General features: G+C 43.8%; 1 protein-coding gene and 1 non-coding gene across 2 annotated transcripts in view; both read left to right on the top strand.

Annotated features, from left to right (window-relative positions):
• LOC126176222 (glutamate receptor ionotropic, NMDA 2B) overlaps positions 1-14,942 on the top strand; it is a 922,500-nt gene that overhangs the window by 537,955 nt on the left and 369,603 nt on the right. The gene's annotated exons all lie outside the window — the stretch shown is intronic.
• LOC126178685 (U6 spliceosomal RNA) lies at positions 6,941-7,051 on the top strand. The gene has a single exon (XR_007536564.1). It is a non-coding gene; the product is annotated as a U6 spliceosomal RNA (small nuclear RNA).

The following is a 14,942-nucleotide window of genomic DNA, read 5'->3' as shown; positions in this document are numbered from 1 at the left end:
GCTGGCCGGCCATTACGCTGCTGACCTAGATCCTCCCCTCAGCCCCTCCCCCCCCCCCTACCTATGCAGACACCCACCGCCGTAAAAACCAGGCTGCGCCAGCAGTGCCCGTTTCACAGCCGCTCTCGGTGCGACTCGCTCACCCCGAGTGGTGGTCAGGTGCTCCAGCCGCTTTTCATTAGCGCCTGCCAGCGACGGCAGCGCAGCCAGCCCGCAAGAGGCGAAACTCAGCGGTACTCACCATCGAGCGATGAAAAATGTTTCTTGTCCTCGGGTATGACGCTCAAAAAATTTTTTATGCACACTGGCCACTTAATGGTGTCAAATTACATGCTCCCTCAAAGATCGGATGACAACTACCCGTAAGCCCATTGGTCACACAGCATTTAAAATGCATGTTATTACATAACATCTGTTTGCAGAAAGCTGGTAACGCTTACAGTACCGGACTTATATCATCGAAGCAATGTTTTGTTTATATGACACATGTTTTCTAGCACAATTAAATAAAAAAATTTTTTTTAATGTGCCGCTGAAAATAGAAATACAAGGAGAAATTGCTGCCCAATGCGGCAACTAGAATTTGGCGACCGAGACGCCAACTCATCGTCCAGTCTCAACATCCATCTCTTACACGCACAGGTGAATTTTACAGAGACCAGCTGGATGGTCCTTCTCCTACCGCAACCCCTGGAGACTGTAACTTCACCGACACAATAGGTGACCCGGTGGCGCTCGAATTGTGCCACGGTGGTTCGATAAACACTCCACGGCCATGAGGGCGCTCGGCTAGCCCTCTAGTGCACCTGCGCTCCACTCTACGGGACACGCCTGGGAAGCTGTAGAGATGGGCGTGCGCCTTGCACACTGCTTCGTCAGATCTACTTGACTTATGAACGGCTAATGAGGGACGATGGTTCAACATGGTTCCCTAATACTTCAACTGACTTATGGAGTCCGAATGCCAAACACAAGCAGAGAAGTGCCTGTAATGTACGTGCTCATTGGTGTCGAGTCCCCAGTTTCCTTCCATCAATTGTTCTGCAAATAGCTGTAGCAGCGGTCTGAGTCTATTTTATTGTTATTATAACTGTTGCATCTGTTATTATTAAGTTATCCCATGGATACGCCCGTTGAATAATTAAATTCCCGCCGGCCGGAGTGGCCGAGCGGTTAAAGGCGCCACAGTCCGGAACCGCACGACTGCTACGGTCGCAGGTTCGAATCCTGCCTCGGGCATGGATGTGTGTGATGTCCTTAGGTTAGTTAGGTTTAAGTAGTTCTAAGTTCTAGGGGACTTATGACCACAGCAGTTGAGTCCCATAGTGCTCAGAGCCATTTGAACCATTTTTTTGAGCCAATTAAATTCCCCGTTCAGTATCAGAGGAAAATCTAAATTTACAACAGCAGTTTTGCATAGACTATACCTACTGCCTAAGAGAACCTCATTAACCGCTTAGTAGCCAAAATTCTTCTACTGCGCGGTCCGATACCACAAGGATACTAGGAAACATTAGAGAATTTTATCTAATTATATTTTTGTCTCAGCGTCATCCTGCCTAGCTTCACATTTGATATTTGCACGTTTTCAGCATGGTTAATTCGCAAAATAGTATGTTTTCGGGAGATCTTCAGTTTCCAAAGGCCCGCATCTCGTGGTCGTGCGGTAGCGTTCTCGCTTCCCACGCCCGGGTTCCCGGGTTCGATTCCCGGCGGGGTCAGGGATTTTCTCTGCCTCGTGATGGCTAGGTGTTGTGTGCTGTCCTTAGGTTAGTTAGGTTTAAGTATTTCTAAGTTCTAGGGGACTTATGACCACAGCAGTTGAGTCCCATAGTGCTCAGAGCCATTTGAACCATTTTTGAGTTTCCAAAGGTGTTGAATTCTAATAGATTTTGATTGTAAGGTTGAAAAGACCTTTTTGTGACGCAAATATTGGTATATAACAAACCGATTATCAGCGTATTAAGCTACCATCAGGTGACAACTGAAAAGCATCCACTAGATAAACTAGTGTGTAAGAAAATAAGTCTTTAAAATCGAAGATATTACCAGTGCACTGAATCTTTCGTCATGACATTAGGCAGGATACCTCAAACTGAGAGCTAATCATTCGTGTTACATGTCAAATAAGTTACAGTATTTTTAGCAGCCTAAACTACCAACTACTGTAATTAATATTCTATGTGAATCTTGTTTAGTTGAATTGTTCCGTGCTTTTTTTAAGCTAGGCTGTAAAACACACACACACACACACACACACACACACAATCCGTTTCTGTGTTTCTGAATTCCACTTAAACAATGGATTATGTTCTTAAACACATTCTTGAATATAATAGATAAAAACGATTTATTTTGATATTTGCAATTGTATTATATACAGATAAATTTCATTAGTTTAGCTGCCATTCGCGTACAAAATATAGCCATTATTGCTATGAAATAGAAAACTACCACGTCTACTTCTTCGAACGCTTCGAGAGGACGGAGGAGCTGATAACGATGCAGTTAGGACCCTTTAAAACCAAATCGTGATGTATTTTTGTAGATAGACTATCCAATAACGAAACGTTGCAAGGTTACTTTTTTATCCCAATCTACCGTTAGACGGAAAAAGAAATCGACACTATAGACAATCAACTAATAATTTAATTAATTTTCAGTATCCGTTTTTGAAAGTGTAATTACAGGACCCAAATCGTAAAGTAAAATATTTTACATAGTCTCCATTAAAAGGATTCACGACAAAACTTATTAGTAAAGAAAATTATAGTTTTCCCTCCAGGAGAAACAGTAAGAGAACATTCATGCAAGAAACATATGAAGTTTCCCGAGGACTTCAGAACCACTATGAATTACTTAATAGACCAGCACCTTTTTCAATTGTATTCGTCTATCGTACGGTTCACACAGTTACTACTTCAACACAATGGTTTTCTATAGTTATACGTGCACCATGTTCGGTTGACATATCTTGCGTCGTACCAGAGTAATGCTAAAATATATCACATCCACTTTTTAGACAAGATGTCTCTCATGTATAGAAAATCAAATAACTTATGCGTAATGCTAAATTAAATAAAAATGCACCAGTTTACACAAAGTAATAATTACAGAAATACCGCAAACGACAAACTGGAACTAATTAAGTGGTTCGAAAAATCATCACACAATAAATGTTTTATGGAGCTGCTTCGTTTTAACGAAGCAAACGCCACAAAAAAATCTAAGTAGTGAACAAAGTAAAAAGTACCTCCGAGTTTGGCTTAAAGAGTTACTTCGAGTGACTACATTCCCTTGTATGTGTCCGCCGCTTGCTGACAACACGAACCAGGAAGTGTCCTGCAAGGCTGCTTTTCCGAACATCCGGGCACGGCTGCACCTTCGTTCACAGGTGGTGACCCAAGCTCGTTCCTACAAACAAAAAAATTGGCGTTAATTATTGGTTAAACCGTCGACCGGAAGAAATGGAAGAGCAACTTCCGTCAGCAAATTATGTGTTCTTTCTGCATGCTAATTTTCCATACGCATAGAAAAAAGTCACCCTGTATAAAGTTTTTTTTAATATGTGAGAATTGGTCACCGCCAAATTGTGATTTATACAAATAAAGTAACAAAAAGAAGCTTGTATTTCACCGTCGAACCATCGCTCTGCAACAGATACTGTAAATATTTTCTGCATGGTACAGTCTCTTGTTTCACAATCCAAGGCTGTGTGGTTGTAACGCAGTTTCATTCACAGACTGAGTTATGGCGTTTAGATATAAAAGTTCTTCGACAGGCTATGAGGAACTGGAATATGAAGAAGTCACCAGGAGCTATAATATGAAGAAGGCGCCGGAATACGGATCAATATACCCAGAGGCTGTGTGAAGGGCGGAAAACATGTTGCATAACATCGATGCGTAAGAAAGGGTCACATAATGACCCATAAAACTACAGGGATTTGGCAGTGATCCCTTTCGTCGGAAGACTGTACTCGAAGGTACTGATAGATCTGGTAGAGAAAGGAACAGGTCATAAGCAGCAAGAAGAACAAGCAGGATTCCGAGCAGGAAGGTCGGTAATGAACAACATCTTCACACTGAAACTAATACGTGAAAACGCGAGAAGATTGGATTGGTGGGGCACGTTGCATTGCTTGACTTAAAGAAACCATATGACAAAGCATACACCAACAAACTGTGGGAAAAGTTTAAAGAGACAGAGTTGGATAAAAGACTGCTAAAGGCTGCTATGAAATTATATATGAAAATAACACATCGAGAGTAATGATTGGGAATAGTTGGACAGAAGTTTTCGAGGTGAATGAGGGTCTGCGGCAGAGATGTGGGCTGTCACAGAGCTTCTTTTAGCTTTATCTTGGAGAAATCCTGCAGACTTGGCATAGAAAATGCCAGGTTGTGGGAGTAACAGTAGCGGACAGCAAGGTATTTAGCCTGTGTTTTGCAGAGGAACGGCTTTGCACTAGCAGAAGGAGAAAATGATGTAAGTTATTTGATAAGAAAGCTGAAAGAGGAATGCAAAAAGGCTGACCTGAAGATGTACGTGCGCAAATAATTTGAATGTAGTTGGAGAAGTAATTGCAGGTGTGAAAAAGGCAAAATACCTTGGAGTATTGTTTAATATATAGGGCACAAGTAGTGGTGAAATCGCTAGTAGGATTTATAAAGGACGAGTTGTAACAGGGGCAATGAACTCTGTTATTTGGGAAAAAGAGACAAGAGAGACGAATAGAAGGTGTAAGAGTACAGAATAGTATTGAACGGATCAGAAACCTGGGACATTAGCGAATAAAATAAGAATAAACTGCTTGCCACGGAGATGGATTACTTAAAACGAAGCTCAAGCTGTACTACAATAGATGGATGAAATTAGATAGGGACATCTGTGACGACATCCAAAAATCAGCTGATGAATTTTGGCATTGTGAACAGGATGAATGAACACAGGATACAAAATAGGATATTATGATGGATATCAACCCAGCGGAAAATATGGGTACGCCACGACGCAACTGACAAAAGCAAATGGAGGAGGCAATGGAAGCAAGGAAAATTGACGTTGAGGAAAGTCAAGACGGGAAAAGACGGCGACTGGGGAAGGAGAAGCAGCGCCAACCGTAAGAAGCGATATATTAAACCACTAGCTAACGACTGTATTGTCCCAGACTGTTTTAACGAATAAAAATATTCATTTGTACCAGCATAAAAGACAAGCGAGATTGCAGTACAAAAACAACAGCCTACAACTAAATTGATTTAGCAGTGCGTAAATGAGGATGGCTAGCCAATTCAGATTGGAATTCCAATACAGATAACAATGCTGCTTCTGGCCACATGTGGACGGATATTGTTATACCTGACTCTGAGCTCCCAGGTAAGGAGGTAAGGTTCAGAAGGGAAGGCGTAGCGATGTGAGATACCAGGAAGCAGTTGAAAGAAACTGAATAAGCTGAAGGGGAGATCTGCGGCCGGAAGATACAGAGAGGAGATGGGACTGAGTATTAGATCCGGTAGACTAGGGATGAGGAAGCAGTGCTTGCCAAGTACCTGCACCGACAGTTTGTTGAGTCCGAATTCTCTTCATATCATGAACAGCATGAACATGCGAGGTGTAACGTCGAACAAGTCGACGACTATGCACGGTTACGTACACATACAACCACACATACACACAACTGGGTTCTTATTTTGTCAGTCACTTGCCATTCCAGAAATAAAGTAAAAATTTTTACAGTCCCCTAATTCCAATGAAAGTCTTTTGGTGGCTTCTCTTGGCTGTTAGTCAAATGCCGGAACTAGTGATACCCTCGTAAGTATTCTCCTTCGCAAACCCCTTTCCGCAACTACCAACTTCATGGGACTTGGCTGGAAAGAACTATATTCTACTCTATCCTAAACGCTCTCAGAATTAGTAAAAAAGAGGCAGCTGACTTCTAAATCATGCGACACGACCGTGTCACTCGGTAGTCTGGAAAATCATGCGGCGAACTAGTAGTACGAGCTTCCTGCTTGGCTGTTGTGCGCTGCATAGCTTTCGCCACTAAACTGGTGCCTCTGTAACTATCGAATTTCGAGTTTTAGAATTTTTTATTTCATTCAAAAGTGGTTCTACTTCTCTGCCTCCCAATTTTATTACGGCTCTATGAATAGACTGAAATGAAATTCGTGAAGTCTGTAATGCTTCAGGATATTTGTGGATGACGTAAATTGCAATATTTGCACTAAAGATCCACCAGACGTTGCAAAAAATAGGCATTGCTCTAGAATGAGTCCTCTGCAGAGGAATGGCAGTTCAAAAATGTGTTCCGGGCCGATACTCGAACACACTACCTTGCATTTTGCGTACAATGCCCTTATTGGTGGAGCTGTCTAGGCAAGACTCAAGCCAGTATGAGCCCCTTGACAGTACTAGCAACAAAGGTATTTTACACTCATTTATATTACTTTGTTGCTACAAGTCTCTAACATCCCTGTTCACAAAATTTTCAAGATTGAAAGAAGAGTTCTTAATGTAGTGAGCACAGTTTTAGCGGATAATGAAAACAGGTGTAGATGTTTCTACAGCGGTAACTTTTACAGCCTAATATTACGTGCACTTTCGCTATCATGCTGATCACACGCAAGCGGTTCACTCTAAGATTTAGAAGTGTAGATGTGGCTTACTTCCTTGCCAGGGCAGAAATGGTAGCGGAATCCTCGATCACGGCAAGGAAAATGGCTCCAAATAATTCCGCAAGCGTTTTCCGGTCTTCATTACCGGCAGCCCGACGCGATACACCGAAACTAAAAATGTCCACTGGTGTCACACATCGAGCTTAATTTTATGAAGAAATTCCTAAAAATGTGTGTTTGGAGCACAGCATTGTACGGAAGCAATCAACGATTGTGGGCAAACCGGAAAACTTCTGATATAAGGAGTCACACTTGTTTTGACAGTATGCGCTTCGGCTATACGTATGCGGAAGCTGGAACGACACAGAGAAGATTAGCATGGCCCCTCCGCAAGAATGACACTTAGAAGCTTGTCAAAGAAACCTCTGGTTCTTGGGGGGAAGACGGGAGAGTCAGAAGCGATCAACGGCATGAGAATGCAGTTGGCAATGGAAACCACTGCATTAAAGATACATAATGTGATCCACAGTACACACGCCCGTAACTGAAAAAGTATCTTCATCATCTCTCCATTGGCAAAAGATTCCTGATTAGTACCACATTCGGATCTCCGGGAGAGGATGGACAAGAGGGATGTAACCATGAGAAAAAGACTAAGTAACAGGGGAAACGGTAACATTTCAAGAGTCTGAGCGTGGAATCTCAGACATTTGAACGTAGCAGGGAAGCTGGAAAATCTTAAATTAGAAACGCAGCTGCTCATCTTAGATAATAGGGCTGGGTGGGGGGGGGGGGGGATATATGGGAGGAGGTGATTGTCAGTGAAGTGAAATCGAAAGATCATTGGGCTTACTAGTCCGACGAAATCAGGGTAATATCAACAGCAAAAGAAAATGATATAATGGGAGTAGGATTCATTATGAATAAGAAGGAAGAGCAGAGAATGAGTCACTGCGAACAATTCGATGACTTGGTTGTACTCATAAGAATCTACAGTATTCCAACAACAGTTCAGGTATGCATGCCAACCTTACAGACAGAAGATGAAGTGATAGGGGACGTATATGATAATGTTGAACGGAAAATTCATAATGTAAAGTTACATGATAATTTAATACTCATGACGGACTGTAGCGCGGTAGTAGGGGAGAAATAGAAAACAGAGTTACAAAAAAAGATGCGATTGGTGGTAGGAATGAGAGAGAAGAAATATTAACTGAATTCTGCAATAAATTTTAGCTAGTAATGGCGAATACACTGTTCAAAACTCACAAGAGGAGAAGGTATACAAAAATAAAGGGACGCGTTTTAAGTCCTCTAAGGGTGTAGATATTGCGATAATGATTACCGTAGTAGACAGTTCAATTACGGAGGTATGGATATCTTTAAAAAGACCGCTCACAGGAGCCTGTCAAACATAGATACAAGGAAGATATTAGAGAAAAAATCTTGTGTAAATGAAGAACTACCGCAATTGATCTACTAAAGAAGGAAGTACAAAAACGTTCGGCAAAAGACAGAGATAAAGCAATATGAGCTACTTAGGAATGATATAAACCAGAGATACAGGGAAGCTAAAGGGAAATGGCAGCAGAAAAGATCTGAAGAAATCGAAAAAGAGGTAGTCGAAGGAAGCCGATACAACCTTTAGTGAAAAAAAAGGAAGAGCGTCAGGATTGAGAATGCAACGGAAATTTCACTCGTAATTGCAGAGGAAGGAGCATCTAAGTGGAAAGAGTACATAGAAGGCCTTTACGAGGAGAATGAACTGTCTGATGACGTGAAGGAAGAAGTTTTGGTAGCTGATGTGGAACCCATAGGGTCTCCAGTATCAGTCAGCCTTGGAAGACTTGCGATCAAATACGGCAGAAGGAATAAATTGCATTCCTTCGCACTTTCCAAAACCATTGGAGGAAGTAGCAATAAAAAACTATTCAAGTTGATGTGTAGAATTTTTGAGACTGGAGAACTAACATCAGACTTTCGGAAAAATATGATCCACAACATCTCGAAGAGAACAACGTCAGGCAACTGAAAGACTACTGAAAAATCAGCTTAAAAATCATGCATCCAAGTTATTGACAAGGGTAATATACAGAAGAAGGGAAAAGAAACTTGAGGATGTGGAGGATGACTTCAGGAGTTTGGCTTTCGGAGAAGTTGTGGCCATTCTGACGTTACGTCTGGTTATGGAAGCAAGACTTAAGAAACCCAAGACATGTTAACAGGATCTGTCGACCTATAAAAAGCATTCTACAGTGATCGAAGTTCTGAGAAAAATAGAAGTAAACTATAGGGAAAGACGGGTCACATACAATATGTACGAGAACCAAGAAGGAACAATAGGAGTGGTAGACCAAGACCGAAGCACTGGGCCATCCTATTGTACATATCTTAGTGACTTCAGAATACTGTGTACAGCACTTGAAATCGACTTGTTGCTGTGTAGCTAGGTTCGGTGTCGAATATACTGTTGTATTTATCATACTCGCGTTTTATATTAGTAAGATACGATCAAACTTACCATATATTTTATTAATCTTAACAACTCTGAAGATGTGCAGTACTCTACGAAATCAAAGACTTTACAATAATTGTAGCGAACGATTTTTTCTGATTTAACAGTTCTAACCTGCTGACGTGGCTTCTAGGGTACGACACTGGTCGTTATATAAATTACACTCCTGGAAATTGAAATAAGAACACCGTGAATTCATTGTCCCAGGAAGGGGAAACTTTATTGACACATTCCTGGGGTCAGATACATCACATGATCACACTGACAGAACCACAGGCACATAGACACAGGCAACAGAGCATGCACAATGTCGGCACTAGTACAGTGTATATCCACCTTTCGCAGCAATGCAGGCTGCTATTCTCCCATGGAGACGACCGTAGAGATGCTGGATGTAGTCCTGTGGAACGGCTTGCCATGCCATTTCCACATGGCGCCTCAGTTGGACCAGCGTTCGTGCTGGACGTGCAGACCGCGTGAGACGACGCTTCATCCAGTCCCAAACATGCTCAATGGGGGACAGATCCGGAGATCTTGCTGGCCAGGGTAGTTGACTTACACCTTCTAGAGCACGTTGGGTGGCACGGGATACATGCGGACGTGCATTGCCCTGTTGGAACAGCAAGTTCCCTTGCCGGTCTAGGAATGGTAGAACGATGGGTTCGATGACGGTTTGGATGTACCGTGCACTATTCAGTGTCCCCTCGACGATCACCAGTGGTGTACGGCCAGTGTAGGAGATCGCTCCCCACACCATGATGCCGGGTGTTGGCCCTGTGTGCCTCGGTCGTATGCAGTCCTGATTGTCGCGCTCACCTGCACGGCGCCAAACACGCATACGACCATCATTGGCACCAAGGCAGAAGCGACTCTCATCGCTGAAGACGACACGTCTCCATTCGTCCCTCCATTCACGCCTGTCGCGACACCACTGGAGGCGGGCTGCACGATCTTGGGGCGTGAGCGGAAGACGGCCTAACGGTGTGCGGGACCGTAGCCCAGCTTCATGGAGACGGTTGCGAATGGTCCTCGCCGATACCCCAGGAGCAACAGTGTCCCTAATTTGCTGGGAAGTGGCGGTGCGGTCCCCTACGGCACTGCGTAGGATCCTACGGTCTTGGCGTGCATCCGTGCGTCGCTGCGGTCCGGTCCCAGGTCGACGAGCACGTGCACCTTCCGCCGACCACTGGCGACAACATCGATGTACTGTGGAGACCTCACGCCCCACGTGTTGAGCAATTCGGCGGTACGTCCACCCGGCCTCCCGCATGCCCACTATACGCCCTCGCTCAAAGTCCGTCAACTGCACATACGGTTCACGTCCACGCTGTCGCGGCATGCTACCAGTGTTAAAGACTGCAATGGAGCTCCGTATGCCACGGCAAACTGGCTGACACTGACGGCGGCGGTGCACAAATGCTGCGCAGCTAGCGCCATTCGACGGCCAACACCGCGGTTCCTGGTGTGTCCGCTGTGCCGTGCGTGTGATCATTGCTTGTACAGCCCTCTCGCAGTGTCCGGAGCAAGTATGGTGGCTCTGACACACCGGTGTCAATGTGTTCTTTTTTCCATTTCCAGGAGTGTATTTACAAGAGCAGCTAACCGGTTATTATTCAAGATGTCTGCTTACGGCTGCGTTTGTTCCTCACACAAGATTGTGCATAACAATTTAGCTGTTGCTGATTTTCTCCATTTCACAGCAAGTCATGTTTTTATAAAATGTGTATCCCTGAAAATACATGAATTCTGTACTCATATGTATTGTACACTGTATGGCTCAAAGTCAGGAAAATGCATAGTGACTTGAGTCATTCGTCATCTGCTGAGACCTATGCGCAGCGTTTGCCTCCACACTATCCTAGAGAAATGAATTTCCTGACTCAACTCATTAAAATCAGCGGCGACCTCGCGGTAGACTGCCGACCGCCCCGCATGGCGACACGACGTCCGTTCGTCAAACACTTTCGATCGTCCTGTGCGGCGGTTTACGCCAGTGAGAGAACATTGTCATTGCTATACTGAAAATACTGTCTAGACACTGTTCAGTGCGGAAAGCCGAAGTCTTGTGTAAGCCCCCGTAAACTAGACACCGTCAACAGTTTTCTGACGCATGCGATGTGGTCCATCACGGAATCCACTCCTACCCCAACCTCTCCTTCGCTTAAGTTATTCGGTCGATATATTCCAGAATTTGTGTTCTTCTACAGTTTTAGTCTAATGCAGCTCCCTCAAATACCCCGAAACATATTCATCGTTGTCTTAACAGGTGTCCTGTCACCCTGTCCCCCTCTATCAGTACAACGTTATTATAAATGATTGAAGCGACTTCATAAATTCACTGTTAATTGACGAATTGTCACAAACCTCAACATCCGTACAGAAAAATTCAGAAACGTTTGAGCTGTTGCAGCCGAACTTCGGATTTCTGTCACAAGAATCGCAGCAGTGACGAGCTAGGCAAGATAGCGACAGCCGCCGAAAAAGCATATATTGTGCTTTAAATGCTCTCACATCAGTCTGCCAAACAATACAGCGACACTTCAGAAAGAAAGTTCAAGAAAATTCCACAATTGACAACTCCATTCCACGATGGTACGCGCTGTTTAAAGCTTCAGAATGCCTCTGCAAGGGGAAATCAATTTGCCGACCTGCAGTGAGTGAAGAAACTGTTGACAGCGCGCGGGCGAGATTCACACGTAGCCCGCAGAAGTAGACGAAGAGACCGATCAGAGAGCTGAACATACCACAATCAACCGTTTGGAAGATCTTAAGAAAACGACTGAAACTGAAGCTTTACCTCTCGCAATAAGCTATAAGTCCTGACTCCCGATAACAATGTCAGACGTTTTAAATTTTCGACACAGTGGCAACAGCTTGTGGAAGAGGAGCGGTTTTCTGAGAAATTCATCCTCAATAAAACAAAAAGCAAAATTGTCTTGTGAATGGGACAACGTAAAGGCACAAGGTGCGAATCTCTGGGACAGAAAATCCCTACGCTGTCGTGCAGCACATTCGGCATTCACCAAAAGATAATGTGTGTTGTGCAGCCTCACGATTTAAAGTTTACACTCTCTTTTTACTTCTGCGAAAAGACCGTTATAGGACAAGTGTATTTGGACGTGCTGGAGAGCTGGCTAATGCCACAACTGGAGATGGACTGTTTGGACTTCATCTATGAAAAGGATGGTACTCCAGCACACTTCAATTGTGATGCTCAGGAAACTGAGAAAGTGATGGATCCGTCATGGTGAGTGAGGTTTATTTTTTTTTTTTTTTTGTACGACGTCATGTGAAAGATGCAGTGGTTACGCCCCCTGCACCAACAAACCTACCAGAACTTCTTCGCTGATAGTGGCCGGCCAGTGTGGTCGAGCTGTTCTAGGCGCTTCAGTCTGGAACCGCGCGACCGCTACGGTCGCAGGTTCGAATCCTGCCTCGTGCATGGATGTGTGTGATGTCCTTAGGTTAGTTAGATTGAAGTAGTTCTAAGTTCTAGGGGACTGATGGCCTCAGATGTTGAGTCCCATAGTGCTCAGAGCCAATTGAACCATTTTTGACTGATAGTGACATTCTGCGCCGAACGAGAGAAGAGCTCGATTGTCGGCTTGATATCTGTAGAATCGGTTGGGGGGCACATATGGAGCACTGGTAATATGTAAAAAAATCTTTTTGAGTGTCGTATGTGTGTGCCAAGTCCTTTGACAATTTGTTGAATTATATACCAAAATCAAATCTATGAAATCGCTTCAATCATTTATAATAATCCTGTATTTTACATAAGATTCTCTCTTCGACGATTCTGCGGATAACCTCCACACTTCCTATCTTAGTATCAGTACCTCTCATTTTCAACATCTCAAACATTTCGATTCTCTTATTTTACGGTTTTCCCACAAACTTTAAACACTTCCGTACAAAGCTGTGGTCCAAAGATACATTCTAAGGAATTTCTTCATAAAATTAATCTCGATGTGTGACACCAGTTTCTGGGCATCACGTCGGGCTGCCGTCCATGAAGACCGAAAGACGCCTTCGAAATTTTTTCGAAGCATTTTCCATGCCGTGACCGAGGCCTCCGCAGCCGTTTCTGCCATGGCACAGAAGTGAACCACCACTACACTTCTAAATCTTAGACTGAACCGCTTGCAGGCGATCAACTTGATAGGGAAAGTGCACTTAATATTAGGGTGTGAAATTTACCTCTGTAGAAACATCTACACCTGTATGCATAACCCGCTAAAACTGTGCTCACTGCACTAACAACACTTCTTTCCGCCTTGTAAATTTTGTAAGTGGAGATATCAGGGACTTGTGACAATAAAATAATATAAGTTTGTGTAAAGCACCTTCGTTGCTCGTACTGTCAGGGGGCTCATACTGGCTTGAGTTATGCCTAGATAGCTCCACCGATAAGGGCATTGTACGTAAAATGCAAGGTTGTGGGTTTGAGTATCGTCCGGCACACATTTTTAAAGTGCCACTAAGTTTCAGACCGGCACACAGTCCTCTGCAGAGGATTCATTCTAGAATAATGCCTATTTTTTTGGAGCGTCTGGGGAATCTTAAGTGTAAATACTGCAGTTTAGGTCATCCACATGTTGCCTGAAGTATTACCGACTCCATGTACTTCATTTTAGTGTATTCATAATGCGGTGATAAGATTGTAAGACAAAGAAGTAGAACCACTTTTGAATGAAATAAAAAATTCTAATACTCGAAATTCGATAGGTACAGAGGCACCTGTTCAGTAACGAAAGCTATGCAGGCCACAATAGCCAAGTAGAAATCTCGTATCACTAGTTCGGTGCACGATTTGCGAGAGTATGGAGAGACACGGTCGTGTCGCATGAGTACGAAGTCTGCTGTCTCTTACTTACTAATCCTGAGAGCGTGTAGGGTAGTAATAGAACATAGTTCTTTTCGGTCGAGTCCTAGGAAGTTACTAGTGAGGAATAGAGGGTCGTAAAGGAGAATACATAAGAGGGAATCACATGTTACGGCAGTCAACTAACAGTCAAGAGAAACCTCCAGAAAACTTTAGTTGGAATTGGGAGATTGGAAAAATTTTTACTTATTTCTGGGATGACACATCGCAGACAAAAGGTGTGTGTGGCTGTATGTGTATCTAAGGGTGCAAAGTCGTTGACTTGCTCTACGTTACACCTCACATGTCCATGCTGCCCATGAGATGAGAGAGAATTTGGACTCAACAAATTGTCGGTGCTGTTTCTTGGTAGGCATTGCTTCCTCATCCCAAGATTCAAGGCTGTAATACAGAACCCGATCTCCTCTCTAACTGTCTTCCGTTGCCAGATCTCCCTCTCAATTTATTCAATTTCTGACATTCAACTGCTTCCCTGTCATAGATGCGATGGGTTTGGGTTGTCTGGGGAAAGAGACCAAACAGCGAGGTCATCGGTCCCATCGGATTAGGGAAGGACGGGGAAGGAAGTCGGCCGTGCCCTTTCAAATGAACCATCCCGGCATTTTGAGCGATTTGGGGAAATCACGGAAAACCTACATCAGGAGGGCCGGGCCCTGTCATAGTGATCCATCCATATTGCTCACGACTGTTACGGCCTCCTTTCCGATACTTACCTCCTCGCCTGGGAGCTCACAGTCAGCTACAACAATATCCATTGCCATGTGGCCAGAAGTAGAACTTAAAGTACACTACTGGCCATTAAAATTACTACACCACGAAGATTACGTGCTACAGACGTGAAATTTAACAGACAGGAAGAAGATGCTGTGATATGAAAAGGTTAGCTTTTCAGAGCATTCACACGAGGATGGCGCCGGTGGCG

Source organism: Schistocerca cancellata, chromosome 3 (assembly GCF_023864275.1).
Source record: "Schistocerca cancellata isolate TAMUIC-IGC-003103 chromosome 3, iqSchCanc2.1, whole genome shotgun sequence".
Classification (NCBI taxonomy): Eukaryota; Metazoa; Arthropoda; class Insecta; order Orthoptera; family Acrididae; genus Schistocerca; species Schistocerca cancellata.
The sequence above is the reverse complement of the archived record's forward strand: the minus strand, read 5'-3'. Positions and strand labels throughout refer to the sequence as shown.